Source organism: Pongo abelii, chromosome 11 (genome assembly GCF_028885655.2).
Source record: "Pongo abelii isolate AG06213 chromosome 11, NHGRI_mPonAbe1-v2.0_pri, whole genome shotgun sequence".
In the NCBI taxonomy this organism is placed as follows: domain Eukaryota; kingdom Metazoa; phylum Chordata; class Mammalia; order Primates; family Hominidae; genus Pongo; species Pongo abelii.
Genome location: NC_071996.2, coordinates 75710505 through 75732621, shown reverse-complemented (window position 1 = coordinate 75732621; position 22117 = coordinate 75710505). Strand labels below are relative to the sequence as shown.

General features: G+C 39.7%; 1 protein-coding gene across 6 annotated transcripts in view; it reads right to left on the bottom strand.

Annotated features, from left to right (window-relative positions):
* The window catches only part of MAP3K20 (mitogen-activated protein kinase kinase kinase 20), a 193648-nt gene that overhangs the window by 130252 nt on the left and 41279 nt on the right, over nt 1-22117 (bottom strand). Inside the window, exon 1 of one of the 6 annotated variants that reach the window (XM_054549502.2) lies at nt 3969-4238. The exons of the other annotated variants lie outside the window; for them this stretch is intronic. The gene's annotated coding sequence lies outside the window, so the exon portion shown is untranslated. Of the gene's footprint in view, nt 1-3968; nt 4239-22117 lie in introns of those variants that run through there. 6 annotated transcript variants of the gene reach the window in all.

Genomic DNA, 22117 nt, shown 5'->3' with positions numbered 1-22117 from the left:
TTTTGAATGGTGAGGATGATTGAACCCACTTCCAGACAGCCTGTGGACTTTTAACAACAGATACAGAATTCGCAGTGTCTGAAATGACTTAGCTACAATCTTGATCTAGAACAGCAATTCATGTGGTACTATGGCCCTAGCTGATAGAAGTACTAGATGAAGAAGGAAAACAAAATGACCTTTTGGTGCTAATGTTAAAGTGTTATCAAATAAATGGCTATCATTCAGGAATATCAAACCTTCTCTCTTGTCACAAGCATCCAGTAGGCAGTTGAGTATCACTTAAAAAGCAACAGACACAGAGGGAACCTAACAGGGTGTAAGAGCTCCAAACCAGCAAACCAAAGACCTGGGCCCTTGAACTGAATCTATTGCTACCGAACATCACCTTTCTGAACTTCAAATTACTGATTCTTAAAATGAGGGCTTGGGGCCGTTGGACTAAAATAGCTATTAAAATTTCAGTTTGTGTATTGTATTCGATTTCTAAGAGACAGAACTTTTCACAATTATGTGAAAACCTACCTGTTAAGCAAAAAACCTACACCACAGTGTCAATCCTTCATCATCTTTCAAATCTTCCCCATATTATAATGCTATGACTGTATACAAAATATCCAAACCTTGACACATCCATAATTAGGAGTTCAAAACACACAAAATAGAAAAAGTGCATATTTCATAATCATGGACACTTTCAGATTTTAAATATCCCTTTAAAATCATAAATATTTGCCAGGCACGGTAGCTCACGCCTGTAATCCCAGCACTTTGGGAGGCCGAGGCGGGCGAAATATGAGGTCAGGAACTCAAGATCACTTTGGCTAACATAATGAAACCCCGTCTTTACTAAAAATACAAAAAAAATTAGCTGGGTCGGGTGGCGGGCGCCTGTAGTCTCAGCTACTTGGGAAGCTGAGGCAGGAGAATTGCTTGGACCTGGGAGGCGGAGGTTGCAGTGAGCCGAGATTGCGCCACTGCACACTCCAGCCTGGGCGACACGGCAAGATTCTGTCTCAAAAAAGAACAAAAAGTCACAAATATTTATTAATCTACGTGTCTTTTCAAATAAGCTACTTACCTGGAATAAATGAGGATGGTTAAAGTAGAAAGAAATTGCTAGGTAATTGTTCAAGTAGATTTTTGTAGCTTGTATGGTTGAGGATCACTTTTACTTTCTGTTACTTAAATCTTGCTGCCCACGTGTCAACAGCACTAGTATTAGGAAATTTTATGAGGGTTACAATTAAAGCCAGTACTTTAAAAACTGTAAAAATAAAATTTCCTTCCATTTCTGCTCATAGATTCCTTTTTCTTTTTTGGGACACACAGATTCTCAAAAGAATATTTTATAAAATACAGTAAGAGCAACATACCTATTCACAGAAAAAAGGAAAAAAAGAGAGGGAAAGAAAAGAGACAAAATAAAACATGCACACTTGTTACTCATCTATGATTACATACCAGACAATTTCTCTTACTTATAAAATTACTCAACCAGAAAAAAAAATCTTCTCAAGCTGACATTTAAATTAAAATGCATGCTTCTGTCTTCTGCATTCATACTTATGCTTGCCTTCCCAAACAGAGAACATAGGGTATTTACAATTCTCTTCTGTACACATCTACACTACACCGTATCTCTCAATAACAAGGTGACTACCAAGGTACAAAAGATCTAATAAGCCATAATCACTATTATTCTTTAGTCCAGGTGTTTTGGCAGATTCTTAGTCTAGATCCTGACAGTAAATGGGGAATTTTGCATATATAAATTTTAAGGTAAGTCATTGTGACATTTAACAATTTTTAAACAGATTAAAGAGCTTAATCAAATCTAACGCTTTAACACTCGCCAGCTACAAACACACAGGAAAGTATGTTTTCCCACGTAAAGTTCACAAACACAGCCATCAATCCTTTTTAGGTCAGGAGAGAAATTGAGAAGACCAATCTTCCAAAAATTTTCATCGCTACTCTCCCTAAAAAGTGGTGCTTCTTGCAAGAAAAGGACAGAACAAAGATCTTAAGGTTGCAGGTTTGAAAGACAACCACATCAAAACCAGGTATAGTGGTCCTAACCTAAGCAGCTGGCAAACTGCAGGATGGATGTGGGCACTCTTCTGCTTAATAAAATCTGAATCAAACACTTTGCATCTGATTCTCTATGTGAGCTTTTATGCAAACTTCTAAAGTGCAAGGAATCCTGGGGTGGAAGAGCTATTCTGAGAGATTTCACATAGTTCATGTAATTAGGGAAACCACTTCCTTTGATTGTAAGTGTTCAAAACAGCTGAATTTCTCCTATCAAAGGCACTCTGTGATTTGGGTCACCTCTTTTACTTTCTCTTTCATGTTCCTCAGGATGAGAGGTGAAGCCGGAGAGCACATTATTTAGGGGAAAAAAGATCTTGCTTTTTGTTTTAGGGATTGAACTTGCACTATTCAAAAGATTGTCATTTAGAATCTTCCTTTCTTTCTCACCCTCTGCTTCTTTCCTTCTCTATCAGGCTCTTCAGGCACTGCAGAGAACACAATCCAAAATGCCAATTTAAAGCTGATGGAAAACTGTCAGATTGTGTGTAAAAGAATTCTAATTTTCATGTTTGGGTTTAAAAAATAATTAGAGCTGTAATCTGCAGGCTCTTGATCTCCATATTATGCATTTTCTGTTGTTATGACAGTGACTAAGTCAAAAAGAGAGAAAGAAACATGAACGAACAGGAAAAAGGAGCCCCACACCCCAAAAATCACATTCCTCCATGCCATCAGCAAATGCTGTAAAAAGAAACTGCCACTCTGTTCTTTCCCTATATTCCTGGGATATCCTTTTTCCCTAAGAGTGGAACACAGGCTACTCAACAAGGTGGCCCATGCTGCTTTTGTTACAGCTAATTTTAGCATTGATGTTGTTAAGGTATTCAGTACAACTTACTCTACAACACCTTGGTCAGTGTAGCACACAGGTTTGTCAATGAATATCTAAACTAAAAAGCGGTGAAAAATAATTCACTATTTACCAACCACTTTGATGCTCACATTTCTACTGAGTGTTTAAAGCAAGTCTAATAGTAATCTATATGCTACAATCTCTAAGATTTTAGTTAAATTCAGTTAATTAAAATTATAGATGGTTAATAAAAACTGGTGATACTAAGTTGTCACTCATATCAAGGAAAAGGGTTTTGAAGCATATGAAAAAATGTGATAAAATTGTCTAGAGTGATAATGATATCTCCTGCATTCATTATATTTGACATTTACAATTCAGAGAAATATAACTGGGCAGAAATTATCCCCATTTTATAAGTGCAGAAACCCAGTCCCAGAGTGGCTGGCTGATTTCCCAAACAGCAAAGGAGGAAAAGATCTAAAACTTTAAACAGAGAAGAATAGGGTATGATCTCCTTCATTCAGGATTCTAAAATCTTCCCATCACAGTTTGAAAATCACATTAACTTTTCTGGCAAATATATCACATTTTAACTCATAATAAGCCCCAAATATAAAATGTCCTTCTGTTAAGCCACATCTTCCTCATCCTCCATCAATCCTTAGCTTTCCAGAGTCTCCATGCAGGACTTTCATTTCCGTCTGTTAACCCACTGCTCTAATCTGCTGAAATCTTTTCAGGTTCTTATTCTTATTGCACCTTTTAACATGTCAATTACTCTTCCGACTGTTACAGGAACTCAGAGTCAATCAGATGCTACCTAAATTATTAATGGAAGTATTGAATAGGACATTGAATAAAATTATTTAATTTAACTCTACAAGAATTAAATGCTCTTTATGTACTTGTAAAAGTGTTTACAAATCGCCTAATTTGTATACGGAAACTTTATTTCCAATATTTTTATTTCAGGACCAGATAAACTTTGCCATCCAATTAGTAATACATCCTCTTTGCTTCTATCAGAATTATAACCCCTAGTATATTTTTTAGCCAAAATGTATTGAACACTTACTATATGCCAAGCATTGTCCTGAGGCAGGTCCCGTTATCCTCACTTTAGAAATGAGGAGACTAAGGCACAAATATGTTAAAGAACTTGCCTGAGGACTAAGCTAGTCACATGGCTGAGCTAGGGATTTCAACATGGGTCTGACGCCAGAACCCACACTTTAAACCACTTCCTCTGTTCTGAAGATATTTACAAGTTTCTTCCTCCCAGTTTGACTGTAAGATCCCTGTGGGTCTCCAACTTCCAGCACAGTTCTGGCATATATTAAGCACAATAAGGATGGAAAGGGCTCTGTAGCCTAAATAAAATAAAAGTAAAAAGAGCATCATAGCTCCCTGGAAATATCTGAAGGCTGCCACATGGAGGAAGTATCAGTTCCAATGTATGCAGCTCCAGAGGACAGTACTAAAACCAATGGGCAGCGTTAAAGTAAAGCAACTTCTAACTAAGACCAACTAAGTCAGCAGTAATGGGCTGGGGGCAGTGGCTCATGCCTGTAATCCCAGCACTTTGGGAGGAGGACGAGACAGGCGGATCACTTGAGGTCAGGAGTTTAAGACCAGCCTGGCCAACATGGCGAAACCCCGTCTCTGAAAAAAAAAAAAAAAAAAAAAAAAAAATATATATATATATATGTATAGACACACACACACACACACACACACACACACACACACACACACACACAATTTAGCCAGGAGTGGTGGCATGCGCCTGTGGTTCTAGCTACTAGAGAGGCTGAGCTGGAGAACTGCTTGAACCTGGGAGGTGGAGGTTGCAGTAAGCCAAGATCACACCACTGCACTCCAGTCTGGAGGACAGAGCAAGATTCTGTCTCAAAAAAAAAAAGACAGCTATTGAAAACAAGGAGGGTGTCTTAATATAAGATTCCTACCACCAGAGGTATTTAAAATATGCAGATTACCAGATGATGTAGAAAATAATCCCATACTGAGAATCTCTGGTTAGGGTAAATCAGTGGTTCTCAAACCCCAGTCCACTGACCTGCTACATCAGGCATAAAATTTTTTTTTTTTTTTTTTTTTTTTTGAGATGGAATCTCGCTCTGTCGCCCAAGCTGGAGGGCAGTGGTGTGATCTCGGCTCACTGCAAGCTATGCCTCCCGGGTTCCCGCCATTCTTCTGCCTCAGCCTCCCGAGTAGCTGGGACTACAGGTGCCCGGCCACCACGCCCGGCTAATTATTTTTTTTTTAGTAGAGATGGGGTTTCACCATGTTAGCCAGGATGGTCTCAATCTCCTGACCTCGTGATCCGCCCGCATGAATGTTTAAAAGAAAAAAACTTAAAATGCACACACACAGAGGAGCCTAGGATCTACCCTGGAACTACTGAATCAGAGTCCTTGTTGTGGGCTATGTGTGTTTTAACAAGCCCACTACGTCATTTTGAAGCACAGCCAAAATTAGAAAGGTTGGTCTTGTGAGTTCCTGTTCAACTTAAACATACTATAATGTTATACAGCATACCTTCATATTCTCTGAAGGTATGCTCTGTAACTCTCTGAAGGTGTGTTCTCAACTATCTCTTAATTTATGATTGTATTTAAAATTCTAATGTATGACAGATGCCACAGTCCCTGAATGACTCTCACTCTCTAAATCAAACTCTGGCATCTACTCTCATTTCACTGGGTCCTTTCAGTTACAGTTATTGTGAGAAAGCTTCTTCCAAGAACTTAGTGTTAATTTGGAAACTGTAGTTTCCAAACTGTGCATCATCTCTACGTGTTACCCAGTCTGCTTTCAGATCTTATACACTTTTTATCACCATGGATAAAAACACTGATACAAGCTTCTTTAGGTAAAGGACTCAGATGTTTACATTGCTTTGCTACTGAACTATCTTCTAAAATTTTGGAATTAAATAAAAATACACATTCTTCACCATACTTCCCATTTTAAAATATGTAAAATTTAGGAAACTATTTAGAAAGATGACTCCCTAAATTTTATATATCTCTATCACCAACTTAAGTAGAGAAACATTGAAGGACTGTGTAGGAGTGAGCCACATTTTTAAATCAATAAATATTTTTGAGTACCTACTGTATGTAAAGTACTGTTGAGGGCACGGAAATGGAAGAGAGAAAAAGAAAAGCTCAGTATACATTTCTAACATTTATTTAATACTATGTGCTAGGCACTGTGCTAAACACTTCTTATGTGTTCTCTTTTAATTCCCTTAACAAGCTACCAAGGTTAACTTCATTTTACAGATGAAGAAAGGGATTTAGTGGTTGTGTAACGGACCCTGGGTCACAAAGCTAACAAGTGGTACAGCTGAGATGGATTCAAATTCAACAACCACTTCTGAGCCTGCACTCCTAGTCACTACACTATACTGAACCCATCCCTTTAACACCACACTACATATCTGACAGGGGAGGGGGAAAGCTTACAAAAAGCAACCGAAGACAAATGCTTGGCAGAGGTGGAAAACAGAGAAAAACTTTAACTCTCCTGGGTGGAGGCAAGGAGGGGCTAGGGCTTTGAAGGAAGGGTGTTTTAATGACAAGAAGCGCCTGAGGGGCAGGGAAGGGGTAGAAATGCATTTCAGCTGGAGTCTGAAAAGCACACTGCTCATTCGGAGAGGATTCTTCTCTCTCTTGAAGCTGATACGCAGCCTGCATGGGGTGCAAGGGGTGGGGAGTCAGCCAGAGGAGAAGACGAAAGCTTTGTTGAGGGTGACTTTTGTAAAGGGCCTAAATGCCATATTAAGGATTAGAATTTTTCTGTAGGTAATGGAGAACCAACAAAAGTTTCTAGTGCAGAAATGACATGATCTGATCTGCTTTTTCTTCTTTTTAAATCTGAGGTCCATATGACAGATGAATCAGAAAGGGGGAATAACCAGAGGTTGAAAGGAGTGATAAGTACGACTTGAATTAGGGGAAGGAGAGATGGGGACAAGAAAGCATCAATTCAAAAATATCTCTGATCAACAAAACCTACATGACTGAGAATACAGCTAAACACTCATTTCCTCAGGGAGTTCCCTGACCTTCCATTCCAGGGATCTTGTTTTTGATAAGAGATGAGAATTTATCTGGGGATAGTTAGGGATGAAATTAGGAATGTCTCTAGAAAATCAAAGAATCAGACACTTAGTCCTGGTTGCAAACCACGAAATCACATCAAACCAGTTAGCTGCCAGCCTTGCCTCTGCTTCTATCACATCACATTTATTCTTAAAACTTGCTCCTTTCTGAAATCTTTGCTTTGTCATCAACCCCAAGGCAACCTGAGGCACCTGAGCAGACCCTTAGAGAACTTGCCTCCTACCATTCCACTGCCATCTTTCTATATTTCTACACATGATTTTCTGAATTTTATTCAACTTTGATTAAAATACTTTCTTCTGCAAATATCTAATATACCACATAATTTCCTAGCTGAAATAAAGAACCCTGCCCAGCCCTTTGGCTTACAGACAATACAAAATAATGGTTATTAATTGGTACTCATTTTCAAACATGTTTTCCTTTTATTTGACAATTTCGAAAACAACTACTTGTATATATGACTGGTTTCATGGTTCCTATCTCTGGGCAGTTTATTTTTCACTCCACCTCAAAACGAAATCGTTGAATTCCTAAGCAACTCTTTCCCCATCTCCATCACACTGGGTATCCATGGCAACATGTCCTGAAGAACTGGTACACTGTGGCATTTCATTGTTTAATGGAGCACCTAATGTCAATTACTGTACATATAACTTTATATGTGTGTATATTACTTAAGCTCCTTTATATTCTATAAGGCATATATGACAGTCTCTAATTCCCTGGAGACAATGCACTGTCCCCTCTAGTGGGTAAAAGCCACAGCAGAAAAACAAAATGAGAGTATGCACAGGATGATTTAAGATCCTTGGGCTGCCTCTGTTGCTGCGATTTTTCACCAAGTTAGAAGACACAGCCAAGGGTTTTTATCCAGGCAGACAAAAACTGTGCAAATGCCATTACTCCATGAGGTAATTACAGTCCCTAATAAATAGCATGCACATTGTTTTCAAAGGGGCTGATAGACAAGTCACAATGTGTTCTTAGAAGCATCTTGTTTGTTTTAGTCATAGCCACACGTTTCAGTAGAATTTTGGTAGATCCTAAAACCTTGTCACATTCTGAATCCTGGTGCAGTTAAAGTTGTTGTTTTGCACTTACATGGCATAAAACAATCATCAGCAAGAATTCCCACTGTCTCACTGCTGGTCTCATTTTATCTACTAGACAGTGTCCTGAGAACAGAATCGCAAAGTCTGTTCCATATAGAACACTTTCACAGCTCAGTGCTCAGCACCGTCCCAGACTGATCACACCCTAGCATGTTGGTTCTCTGTTAACCAGCACACTTTGGACAGGATCCAACACATTCTCATATCATATTTAACTCTGCACTTTAGTGAACGTGCATTTAAAATCTAAAACTGGAAAGATTTCAATCTTTTTATTTTTTAACTCTCTCAATTTACAGATGAAGACATCAGAGAGGGAAGCAACTAATTCCAGAGTCTAGGATAAAAATACGAGTATCCCTGTCTCCTTGATAGCATAAAAATACTGACATATTCTCATTACCCTTTTTGTTCCTGATTTTTGAGAATAACAAACATTAATGGATATTATCTCAGGGTAGTTCTTCATTAAGCAAATCCATATTGTCTATAAGGTGCTTTATTTAAAAAAATGGACATTTTTCCATGTCAGTAAATATGGGTCTAGACAATTGTTTTCCATACTAGCTTAATTTTCATTGAATGAGAATACCAACATTTATTTGCCCCGTTTTTTACTGTTGAAGATTTAGGTTGTTTCAAATGTTTCATGATAATAAAAACACTTCAGTGAACATCTCTGCACATTCATCAGAGGCACTTGTTTGACCATAACCTTAGGATATATTCTGAGTTGTGAAATGCCAAGGTCAAAAGTAAGCACATTTTGACGCATAATGCAATTCTGCACTTTGGAAATATATCAACTTTTGTTGCCTCAATTTTAGAGGTTCTTTAAACAGATTTAGAGAGTGTCAGTTTCCCAAGCCCTTACTAATAGTGAGTATCTGCATTAGTGAGTATCTGCATTCATTTTTATCTTTATCAACAGTAAATACTCTACCCTTTTGTGAAATGTCTCTTCATGTCCTTTTTCTATTTTTGTAATAGTATGTTTGGCCCCAACTTCTTGACTCCACTTTAGTTAAGTGAGATTCAATTATAATTTCTGATTATGTGTAATTTTAGAAAAGGCAATTCCAACTTGATTTTAATAGGTCAAGTATAGATAAAACATCTGGTAAAGTTTCATTTCTAAATACCTCCATATCCCTTAATGAAAGCACTTATGAAAGCACAAATGCAACAGTTACAAACACAAGACCTACCTAGTCAGACTAGGACTCAGATCCCAGCTCTGCTCCTATTTGCTGCATGATCTTTGGCAAGTTATTGAATTCTCTATGTCTCAGTTTCTTCAGATGTAAAACAGTGATAATGCTGCTGTATTCATGGATTGTAAGATGCGTGTTTCTTTTGGTATCATTGACACTGGGGTTGTATTACAATTGGTGGCATCTTACAGTTTCCATTGGCAGCATTTTTTCTTAGTAGTGCATAATATTTTAAACCAAAGGCATCTTAGATTTGATGAGCTATGATAGTGCTTACCTCACAGGACTGTGGTAAGAATGAAATGAAATAATGCATGCAAGAGCTTAGCATAGTAAATACTCCAAAAATCTGTTAGTAAGTATTCATATAGTGTTACATATTTCTACAACTTTGATTTAAATGTCTAAGATTTCTAAAACTGGCTGGACGCCGTGGCTCACCAGCACTTTGGGAAGCCAAGGAGGGCAGATCACGAGGTCAGGAGATCGAGACCATCCTGGCCAACATGGTGAAACCTTGTCTCCACTAAAAATAAAAAAATAAATTAGCTAGGCATGGTGGCAGGCACCTGTAATCTCAGCTACTCGGGAGGCTGAGGCAAGACCATCACTTGAACCCAGGAGGCACAGGCTGCAGTGAGCCGAGATTGTGCCATTGCACTCCAGCCTGGGCAACAAGAGTAAAACTCCGCCTCAAAAAAAAAAAAAAAAAAAAAAAGAAAACATTTCTAAAATTGATCTGAAGAATGTTTTTGGTTCCTTGAAGGAGCATATTTCATATAAAATAGTTGAAATTTTTTTATTTTAAAATTACCACAGCAAAAACAGGTTCTTATTTAATGTAATTTAAAGGGAATCTAGTTTGAACAGGAAGTGATCATTTTGTACTTTCAGGAAAGAATCAGCTCAACAATGTACTAAAATCATGAAATTAAGCAGTCTCCAAACAGCTAAAGGAGAATTAATGCAAAGAACAGCATGGAAACTTTTCATTAAAGTCAATTTAGGTTGGACTCAGTGGCTCAAACCTGTAATCCCAGCACTTTGGGAGGCTGAGGCGAGTGGATCACTTGAGGTCAGGAGTTTGAGACCAGCCTGGCCAACATGGCGAAACCTCCTCTCTACTAAAAATACAAAAATTAGCTGGGCGTGGTGGTGTGCACCCGTATTCCCAGCTACTCAGGAGGCTGAGGCACGAGAATCACTTGAACCCAGGAGGCAGAGGTTGCAGTGAGCCGACATCATGCCACTGAACTCCAGCCTGAGCAACAGAGCGAGACTCTATCTCAAATAAATAAATAAATAAATAAATAAATAAGTCAACTTAACTATAATGTTTTCCATATGCTGCTGTGATTGGATCTTTTACAGATGCATAAACTCAAATCAATGTCATTTCTTGGAAACTGCAATTAGAAAACTATCATTGGAAATACTGGAGAAGGCATGAAGGAGGAGGAGTGTGAGATGAACCTTGTGTCAGAGGAAAATAAATTATTGAAATCATTTCAAGAATTTTCATAATCTTTTGCATCAACATGAAATTGTACTCAGTGTAGGAAGGCTTCAACTGGTATGAGATATGAGAAAAAAATAGGTATGGTTCATTTGACAGAGGGACAGTTGAAATAATGTGTGTGTGTGCATGGCAGTTACGAAGGTCTAGATTCTACCACTTACTAACTATATGACTTTGGGCATGTAAGTTCACTTCTCTCCATCTCTTCACCTGCATCCTGGCAATAATTCCTAGCCCACTGGGGTGTTACCTATGCACACAGGGCACTCAGCCCAATGCCTGATAAATGGGAAGAGTTCAATAAGGGATTGCAGGTATTCTTATTATTGGTTGATATGCATGAATTATGGGGCAGCCTTTAGTCTTACTTTTTTTTTTTTTTGTCCTAACGTAGGATAAATTTTACTGATGTATTCCCAACCAATATATGCATTTTTGGAGTTAGTACCTTATTTCCAATTCCCACACCCATCTCACTTGAGAATTAGGCAATTTTTTAAAAGGCTTCTCCAAGACAGAAGAAAGGTTGGGTTTATTTACTGTAAAGGTAATATATTTTAACTTTTTCTCCTATCTTATACCAGTTGTTTCCCATATCTTTTTTCTCTGCCAAAAACTCTTCAAAATGAAAACGTGCTTGTTGTAAGCTGGGATCTTAAATTTGAAAGATGCTGCTAATTCTAAAGATCGACTTTTTAAGAGAATCCTCAAAAAGCAAAATTTCTGTTTCTGAATAAATTATTTATAAAGTTATTTTTCTTCTATCTTTCCTTCATTATGAATAGCAGAGCAAGTCTTAAGAGAAGGACAGAGCAGTAAAACCTTAATTACATTATTTAAATATTCACAGAATTCTTAAATGAAGAGGAAATGGAGTGGGCCAATGGGAACCAACTTCCGCAGACTTTGCAGTCAGTATCTACACATTCATCTTTTCATTCTTTCTTAGATTCACTGTAATTAGAAATGGTCACTGGGTGGTCTCCTTCAGTGGAAATTTGCTTTCTTGTTCCTTGTTGTATTTATTTTGTGATCAGAATCCTAATGTTATTGAATGGTCATAATGCTAGTCCCTACATCCTGTTGTACGTTTGAAGAAAACCACAATACCAACTCAGATAGGATTGTGGTTTGGTGGGGAACTTAAATGTCCATTCTAAAACCACATGGCCAGCGCAGAAGAACATTCACAGGCTCTATTTCAATTTCTAAAATCCAGGGAACACACACCTTGATGTTGCAGAAACCAATGTCAGAGTTAAACCTGTGGATGCTGCCTACAGAATGTCTGGCTTGCTTTTCGAAGCAAGCTTTATTGCCTAGAATAGTCTGGAAGAGCATTCTGCAATCCAAACAGTTCTCACTCTCCTTCCCTCTAGACTGCTAATAAAAATACGAAATGCATATTCTCTTTGTAAAGAAACACTCATCGGCTGGGCACGGTGGCTCACGCCTGTAATCCCAGCACTTTGGGAGGCCGAGGTGGGTGGATCACCTGAGGTCAGGAGTTTGAGACCAGCCTGGCCAACATGGTGAAACCCCATCTCTACTAAAAATACAAAAATTAGCCAGGTGTGATGGTGCATGCCTGTAGTCTCAGCTACTTGGGAGGCTGAGGCATGAGAATCGCTTGAACCTGGGAGGCGGAGGTTGCAGTTAGCAGAGATCACACCACTGCATTCCAGCCTGGGTGACAGAGTGAGACTCTGTCTCAAAAACAAAAACAAAAACAAAAACAAAAAAGAAAAAAGAAAAATTCATCATTACTTTGTTACCTTGACACCACCCTTACCCCAATATCACCACTAGAATACCATAGAATCATCTCTTTCTTGCCCAATGTCAGTCATTCTTTTCTCTGCCGCAACTATATAATATGAAACTCTAAAATACTCTAATTTATATAAATCCTATGTAAGTGCCACAGGCAAAAACATTACACAAAGTATTTTAAAAATATATATATTTAGAGACAATGCCTCATCCTTTGGATTAAACATGTTATAGTCCCATAAAGAAATTTAATTATATTGCTTGAAAGAATTTGTTTTTAATCATTCTAGTGGTATAATTTTTTTGCTCACTTATAATGTACAGATTACTGCAAAACAGAATGGAAGAGTATATATCTTTCAATTAAAAAATTAAAAGGGGCCAGGCGCGGTGGCTCACGCCTGTAATCCCAGCACTTTGGGAGGCCGAGGTGGGCGGATCACAAGGTCAGGAGATCGAGATCATCCTGGCTAATACAGTGAAACCCCATCTCTACTAAATACAAAAAATTAGCTGGGCGTGGTGGCAGGCACCTGTAGTCCCAGCTACTCAGGAGACTGAGGCAGGAGAATGGTATGAACCCAGGAGGCGGAGCTTGCAGTGAGCTCAGATCACGCCACTGCACTCCAGCCTGGGTGACAGAGCGAGACTCCATCTCAAAAATAAATAAATAAATAAAAGGAAATAAAGAAAAGAAAGCCTACTGAGAAAACTCTTCTCAGGAATAAAATTTATCTTCCCTTCCAATCCCCAGGGTACTGACATTTTTAGTGTTTGACAAGAAATGCTAGTACATTCAATAAAGTAAAGTTTTATTTAAAAAAAAAACCACATCTAACATTTAACTTCACTTCCTATTTTCAAACTGTGAGGTGGAGACTGCTAAGCAGAAAAACACAAGTAAGTGAGGTTGCTCTAAGGATAATCTGAGATCCTTATTTTGCTGTGATGAGCCTGCTCACCAAGCCAAAAAGCTATAAAACAATATACATTCTTTAGGTGTAGTCCAGGATTCATTGATATACAGTAATGCTCTGAAGACTGAAATACGTACACAAGAATATATTACATGGTTAAAGTGCTTTCTTTTAGAAGATAAGGGATTCTATAAGGGATATATTTAATGGTGGATTCAACATACCTATCTTCCTTAAAATAGGGAAGACAAAATGGTATACCCATTCCTTCTCAGAATGACTAGTACTTTATAAAATGTGCAAGTTATGGATTAACTGCCTCTCAGTTCCACATCCACACCTTACCCTCCTATGTGGTACTTGAGCTGGACCCTATAAAATCATCTCTGTCAGTTGGTAAAATTTTTCTTTTCCTTTTCTTTATTTTCTTTAGAGACAGGGTCTCACTGTCCCCCAGGCTGGAGTGCAATGGTGCAATCATAGCTCACTATAGCCTGGAACTCCTGGGCTCAAGTGATCCTCCTGCCTCAGACTCCCCAAGTGCTGGAATTACAAGCGTGAGCCACCATGCCCAACCAGTTGTTGCAACTTTAAGCTTTCTTAATAGAGGCATGGGAGGGTCGTAGCAGAGGAAGGAGCATCTTTCTTGTTTGTTGCTGCTTTTTCTTCCTCTTGACAGTCTAGCTGCCAGCAGAGTGCAGGAGATCCAGTTGAGCTCACCCTTCAGCAAGCTTCCTGGACACCCCAGCAGCTGGATTTCTGTGAATAAGTTCTGATGTCACACCCTAATGGGCAGTTTCCTGCTCACCAGCTCTGGCCACAGGCAACCCAGAACTTCTCATGGAACAATTCCAACCTGCGGCACTATATCAAGCCTCACCAGCACCCTAGTAGGTGGCTTCTTGTGAACCAGCTCCCACCCATGGAACCCCAACCAACCCCCACTGCCCCATCATCCATTCGCAGCTGCACCCTTTCCAATGAGGTCTCAGTCACAGCCCCAGGAGTGGGCCCTCTTCCAATCTGCTCCTTCCTTGGATGCACTTCATCAGGCCTGGAGCTAGTAGCTGTTCTCTGCCTTTGCTATCCCCATATTCTTTAGAGTCTCTTTTACCCCGTTCAGTAGTCAACCACCTTTTACTAGGTAACAGTTCTCTATACTAATTTTCCTAACTGAACTCTAATACAGAGTTGGTACCAAGTATGGTTCCTGGTTACAGACCCTCAAAAATATTAATAGAACTTTGGGATTAGTATGGTCACGAGCTTTGACTGGAGGACAGCACCAATCCTTGTCAATGGGATATGGGATGCTGGTAATCCATGGCATAAAGTCACATCAAAATTAACTAAGCTATCACCCGTGGTTAACTGCAATGAAGTGCCAACAGAAACAAGGTCTGGGAGTCAAAGAGGCTGCTGTCCTTGACCCCTATGGCAGTAATGATGAATATAAAGATTGTAGGGTACAATGAATTCTTTTGAGTGCAATGAAGTATCTACCAAAAGAAAATAAGTTTAGGTGTTTTTAACCCCCAGCCCAAGTCTAAGAACCAGAGAGCTTCCACACTAGCTCTAAAAAAAATTTTATTTCCTGTAGCCACAGAGCTACTATTTCCAGAAATAATAATAAAAAAATGTACTGGGTGTGTTGCTGAATTACAACATCAGTTGAATTTACAACTACAATCTCTCATGTGAAAGTTAGGGTACTGATTAAGAAAGAATGGGACCTGAAACCTGGAAAGGGGAACATCTGGTTGAATTCAAGATGAAACAAACAATTTCAAACCCCAAAGAAACTCTGAGGTTGCCTTGACCATGGAAGTTGCTTGCCCTCTTATGTCTCAAGAGACTAGCTTTCTTTTTCTGGAAAACTTTTGCTGAGTAGCCTCACCTGGAGTAGATGTTTTTATAAGGGGATGCTCATTCTCCTCAAGATCTCTCATAATCACTCAGTTCCTAAATCTCAACATGCTTCACAGTACACAGCATCACCCAGAAGGAAATGGCTTACAGACTCAAAAACCTGCAAGACTCTTGTTAATATATAGTGGCAGAACCCTGGGAATATGTGTTGGGGTAGATACCCATGGTGTTAGATAAAGAATGCTGGGAAATATACAGCACATCAGGCTGCTTTCATGGATATAGATGCACCTATTAGAGTTTCTGGACTGAATGTGAATGTGTTAGCTCATGAAGCCAGAAATCTCTGAAAGCTTACCTGGTTGGTTGACTGAAACTTGTAATGAGGTTGAAATGCCAGAACTTCCCTGGCATGATATGGAGGATGGAATCCAAAAGCTTAAGGAGATAGGAACGTAGTGGATTTATCATGTGTGAACTACATACCCAACCACCTCAACTACATCTCCTGAAAAGGACCAGAGACACTCCTTGCACTAAGACATTGAAAAATACGTAAGTGAGGGGAGCGCTGCATCTCTGAAAAACTTTGTAGTTATTTTCCTTTGTAGACCAGTAAGACCACAGGAGATGTCATGACTGAGATGAGCTTCTTGGTTTCTTTGGAGATGGTGGGATACAGGAGGAGCAGAAAAAGTAGCAGCACTGAGTGCCAAAGACAAGATCGGTACATTTACTATCAAAGGGATCAGGGACATATTAATCAAAATGCTTTGGCCCACAGGAATCTCTGGTGGTAGCTAATTTATCCTGCAGTCCCTAGGAATGAAATCAGTACACAGTTTATTACAATACTGTATAATCTATATAACAACAACAACAACAACAACAACAACAAAACTGTAGGTCCAGTGGCCATTACGTCACCACAATGGAGAGTCACAGAATCACACCCAGTTCTAGGCCTAGAACAGTGTATTGACCCGTAACCCTTTGATTGAAGGGAAGGCCAGGTTTCCTTCAAAAATAACCCTGCAGTGCTGCCACAGGCATATACCATAAATCTTCCTCCAAGCCTTCACCAAAGAGGCCTGCTGCCATTACTAGATGGACAGTGCACGGGGGAAAGGACATACTCAGATATTTCAGGGATTACTGAACACTAGCTCTGAATCAACACCAAGTTTCCCCACAAGTTGACTAAGAAAGAAAAAACACGAGCTCAGTTTATAAATGGTTCTGCATGATACACTGGTACTAGCTGAATGAAAGTCTATGTCCACAGCTTACATCCCCAGTTAGGGGTGACCCCCAAAGAACAGCTTTTAAGGAAAATCCTCCCAGAGGGAAGAACTTTGACAATACATTTGGTGATTCACTTTGTCTGTAATCAGAAATGGCCAGAAATAAGAGTTTACATTAATTCATGGGTGATTGCTTATAGTTCATCTGAATGATCAGGGACTTGAATAGAAGAAGATTGTAAGATTGGTGACAAAGAATCTGAAGGAAGAGAATGTGACAGACCTCTCACATTGGGCACAGACCTCAATAATCAAATGAATACAATTATATGCTCTGTGGATGTCATTCAGCCTCCTTCCCAGCCACCCCGAGGCTTACTCAATGGGGCCATGAACAAAGTGTTCACGATGGCAAGGATGGAGACTAAATGTGGGCTTAGTAACATGGACTTCCCCTTATCAAGGCTGAACTGTCTGTTGCTACTACTGAGTATCTAATCTGCCAACATGGAGATAGACACTGAGCCCCTGACAGTCCCCCATTCCCAGGAGGTGATGGTAGGGGGTGGGGGGCAACCATGCTGAATGGAATAGACATGTATCCTAGATAAGAATTTGCTCTCCGGCCGGGCGCAGTGGCTCACGACTGTAATCCCAGCACTCTGGGAGGCCAAGGCAGGCGGATCATGAGGTCAGGAGATTGAGACCATCCTGGCTAACACGGTGAAACCCCGTCTCTACTAAAAATACAAAAAAATTAGCCAGGTGTGGTGGCAGGCGCCTGTAGTCCCAGCTACTTGGGAGGCTGAGGCAGGAGAATGGCGTGAACCCGGGAGGCGGAGCTTACAGTGAGCCGAGATTGCCTGCTGCACTCCAGCCTGGGCGACAGAGCAAGAATCCGTCTCAAAAAAAAAAAAAAAAAAAAAAAATTTGCTTTCCCTGCCTGTAATTTTTCCGACAATATCTTCATCAGTTGCCTCACGGAATGCCTTATTCACCATTATAGTTTTCCATACTGCACTGCTTCCGACAAAGGAAACCACTTCACAGCAAGGGAATGAAGCAATGGGCTCATACTCATGGAATTAAGTAGTCTCACCCCATATTCCTCCAATCAGAAGCAGCTCACCTAATAGAAATGTGTAATGACTCACTGGAAAATTCAGTTATGGCATCAAATGAAAGACAACACCCTGAAAGCATTTCTGATTTAAAGGATGAAGTAAGAATATGCCTTGAATCATGGACCACTGGCAACCCTGTAACAGAATACATGGATTTGGTAATCAAGGAATAGAAGTGAGAGTGACTCCTGGCTGGGTGCAGTGGCTCACGCCTGTAATCCCAGCACTTTGGGAGGCCGAGGCGGGTGGATCACGAGGTCAGGAGATCGAGACCATCCTGGCCAACACGGTGAAACCCGTCTCTACTAAAATACAAAAAAATTTAGCCGGCCATGGTGGCACGCACCTGTAGTCCCATCTACTCAGGAGGCTGAGGCAGGGGAATTGCTTGAACCCGGGAAGCGGAGGTTGCAGTGAGCCAAGATCATGCCACTGCACTCCAGCCTAGGCAACAGAGAGAGACTCAATCCCAAAAAAGAAAAAAAGAAGTGAGAGTGACTCCTATCACTGTTATACCTAATAACTCACAGAATTCATGATCCCCACCCCAGCACCCCTAAGCTCTGTTAGTTTGGAGAGCTTAGTCCCCAAGGATGGAATGCTTTTACCTTATTGCATGTGGGGATATAATAATTATTCCATTTAACTGGGATACGAGACTGCCACTGGCTATTTTAGGTTCTGAACCAACAAGCAGAAAAAGAGGATACTCTACTGACTGGAGTGATTAATCCCAATTACCAAGGGAATATTGGGTTGTTGCTAAACAATGGGGGCAAGGAAGTCTATGTCTGAAACCCAGGGGGTTCATGGGGTGACTCCTAGTGCTTCTATGCCCAAGAATAGAGGTTCATGAAACAATATGACAATCAATAAAAGGCAGGACTGCTGAGGACTCAGAACCTTCAGGAATGAAAGTTCAGGTCACCCCATCAGGTAAAGCCACCCAACCAGCTAAGGTTTCGGCTAAGTGAAAAAAAAAAATACATAGAATGACACGTGGAGAAGGAAGTCAGAGATCATGACTAGTTACAGAAATGCGGACTATAGCAGCTTTGGGGATTTTCCCTTTGTTCTTTTTTTAAAAGATAATTGTATTACATTGAAACCATTTTCTTTTAAAAAAGAAAGAAAGAGGAGAGAAGGCAGGAAGGCAGGGAGGGAGGAAGCTTTGCTTGTTCTTTGTGTATATGTGTAGATACTTGTGTATATTAATTATTTCTCTCTGATCTCTCCTTCTTCCCCTTGTTATTTTATATATATATTGTTAGAGACTAACTTTATGATTTAGTCTTTAGGTAACAGAATATTCAGTGTACTGTAACGAAATCTGAGAAGAAATTAATAAAGCAGGCAATGGACACAGTGACTGTTGGGACTGCATCTCATTTTGGGGAAAGGGTGAGAACTTCTTCACTTGTACAAAGGGCAGCGGACCTTCATCACAGGTGAAAAAATAGAACTGTTTCATTATTACTTGGAAGTTCAAGTGTGTGTAGATGGTGTATATAGAAGCTGAGCAGCCAAAGAGATGAACTGTGCCAGTTAACAATTTATTGCCTCTCAGCACCAAATCCATCGTGTTTTGCACTGCCTCGTGATACTGGAGCTAGGCCCTGTAAATACTTTTCCTCTGCCAGCTGGCACAGTGTTAACCTGTGTCAATACAGTGCACTGGAGGGACCACTGCAAAGGCCCAGTGGAGGAAGAGACCTGTTTCCTATATGCTTTTCCTTCCTCCAGTGGCCATGATGGCCAGCAGCATGTATAAAGCCCAGTGGTACTGACCCTCAAGTGGGTTCCACTGGCCACCAGCCAGAAGACTCTTGTGGGCCAGCTTTAGCCTCCCAGCACCCCAGCAGGTGGCTTCCTGCATACCAGCTCTGCCCCACGGCACACTCGAGATTGTCACTGGACCCCCAGCAGATGGCTTCTTGTAAACCAGTTCCAGCCTGTGACACCACTCAGTCGGCTGCAAACACACCTTCTCCAATCAGGGCTAAGTTCCAGCCTGAGTGGGGCCCTCCTCCAAGTCTGTTCCTCCCTTAAGTACTCTCCCTCAGTGCTAGAGGTAGCAGCTGTTCCCTACCTTTGCTAGTCCTATATTCTTTAGAGTCTTTTAAAAGTTAACTATCTTTTACTAGTTAATAATTTTAATATTGAAGTTTCCCTATTCAAATTACTGGTGTGGTTTCTGACTCTGATTGATACAATCTACTGTTTTCATACTGAAGCATCTACTATATCACGGTATTATCCATTTGACAGAATATACAATTGACAAACTGTACACTTCTAAAACTTAATTATAGCTACTTCTAGAACCATTAATTTGATAACATTTTAAGAAAATGACAGGATAAAGCTGTAATTCCTTGAGTGAAAGAAAACAGTTATAAATCAAGTAAATACAAATCAAGTTGTATTTACAAGATGATGTAAATACAAAAAGTGATGGTTAACTATCATGATTATTACTAACTTCCAAGTTAAATCTGGCCATTAAGGAATCTCTCACCTTCAAAGAATTCAGGAAATCTCCTTGCCAAATACATTCTCTAATCCATGCTTTACTTTACGCCGTAAGATCATGGTACTCAGAACAAGGCCTTGTGAACACCAAAGGTGGAGAATGTGTGGATGTGCTTGTGTATCTACACACAGGCTTGTGGCTCCAAGTGCTCATGTTCTCAGGCATCAAAATTAGATGCACAGTCACCCCCCCAAAAAACCAAAACATAAAATATTTATATGTTACAGTTTTTACCTGCTGCCTTTCTAAATTGTTCCCCTACCACAAACTTATAACACAAAGACAAAAATCTAGAAACAATTTCAAAAAATTAACAGGTCCATAAACTCCGTGGGTTAGGTCTTGCTCCCTGAACTAGATCCACTAATGTTAGTGACTAAATTCACATCTCATTCTTTCTGACACATCTATTTACAGTAGGATTTTTATCTTCTTAAATATAAACAATACAACGAACTAAGAAAATAACCTAACTTGATTGGAGGAAAATGGAATTACAAAGAGAAAAGAGATGAAACGTAATTAATCTTAAGGTCTACCAAATGGCTGAATTCTCTTTTTGTAAAATGATGGAAGCAATAACAGCTGGCTCAGGTAGTATGCTTTCAGGTCCAGAATTTTCTAATTACAACTGTATAAAGAACAGAAAACCCCTTGGGGGTAAGTCTCCTGCCATACCAGAGATTTAGACACTGTACTCACATCCTTCCATTTGCCATCCCCCTCAAGCATCTATCACCCCCTTCCCATCATCCTAACTTTGATGAATGATAGGCAGGAAAGGATGACATCATGAATTCATCATGAGTGAATGACATCATCTGACACAGGGAAGGCCTATATATAACTTAGGAGGAAAAAGGAGAGTGTCTCTGTGCTAAGTGCCAGAAGTGATTAATAAAAATTTCTGTAGCCGGAAATGATTTTTATGCTTGCCTTATTCAGATGCATTTTCTAGATGAGTACTCCTTCAGAGTATCCTCACATTTGTTCTATTCTATACTGCGTAATCTTGAAAATTACTAATCGATTCTTTTTGTGCAATTAAAACTAAAATTCAATATAATTTTATTAGAAAAAGAAATAGGCCAGGCGTGGTGGCTTGTGCCTGTAATCCCAACAATTTGGGAGGTCAAGGCAGGAAGATCAGTTGAGCCCAGGAGTTCGAGACCAGCCTGGGCAACATAAGGAGACTCCCTATAAATAAAAAATAAGCAAAATTAGCCAGGCATGATGGTGCACATTTGTGGTCCCAGCTATTCAGGAGGCTAAGGTAGCAAGATCTCATGAACCCAGGAGGTTGAGGCTGCATTGAGCCGTGATTGTGCCACTGCACTCCAGCCTGGGCAACAGAGTGAGATGGTGTCTCAAAAATAATAATAAATAAATGAGGAAGTTTAAAACTACATATCCCTGCTTCAAAAAAGAAACTCTTCAGGCATTCTTAAGAGACTCACCTTAAACACTCCTCATTCTTTCAGATTTGCTTTATGGATAAAATTTAAAAATACCAATTCTTTTATTTATTTTATTGATTGCATTGTTAAATGCTAATTAAAATTATATACTACATGACATAAAATGATAAAATAGAACTGATCTTTCCTAACTCTTTTAGAACTGATACCTCCAAATAAGCCTTGCCTTCACCAGTGAAGTCCCCATCAATGAAATCTCCATTGCTGTCACCATTCAAGAACAATGATCCAGTTTGCTTCTTTTTCAAAGGAGCTAGGAATCTGGATTTATGTAAATCATACGATTT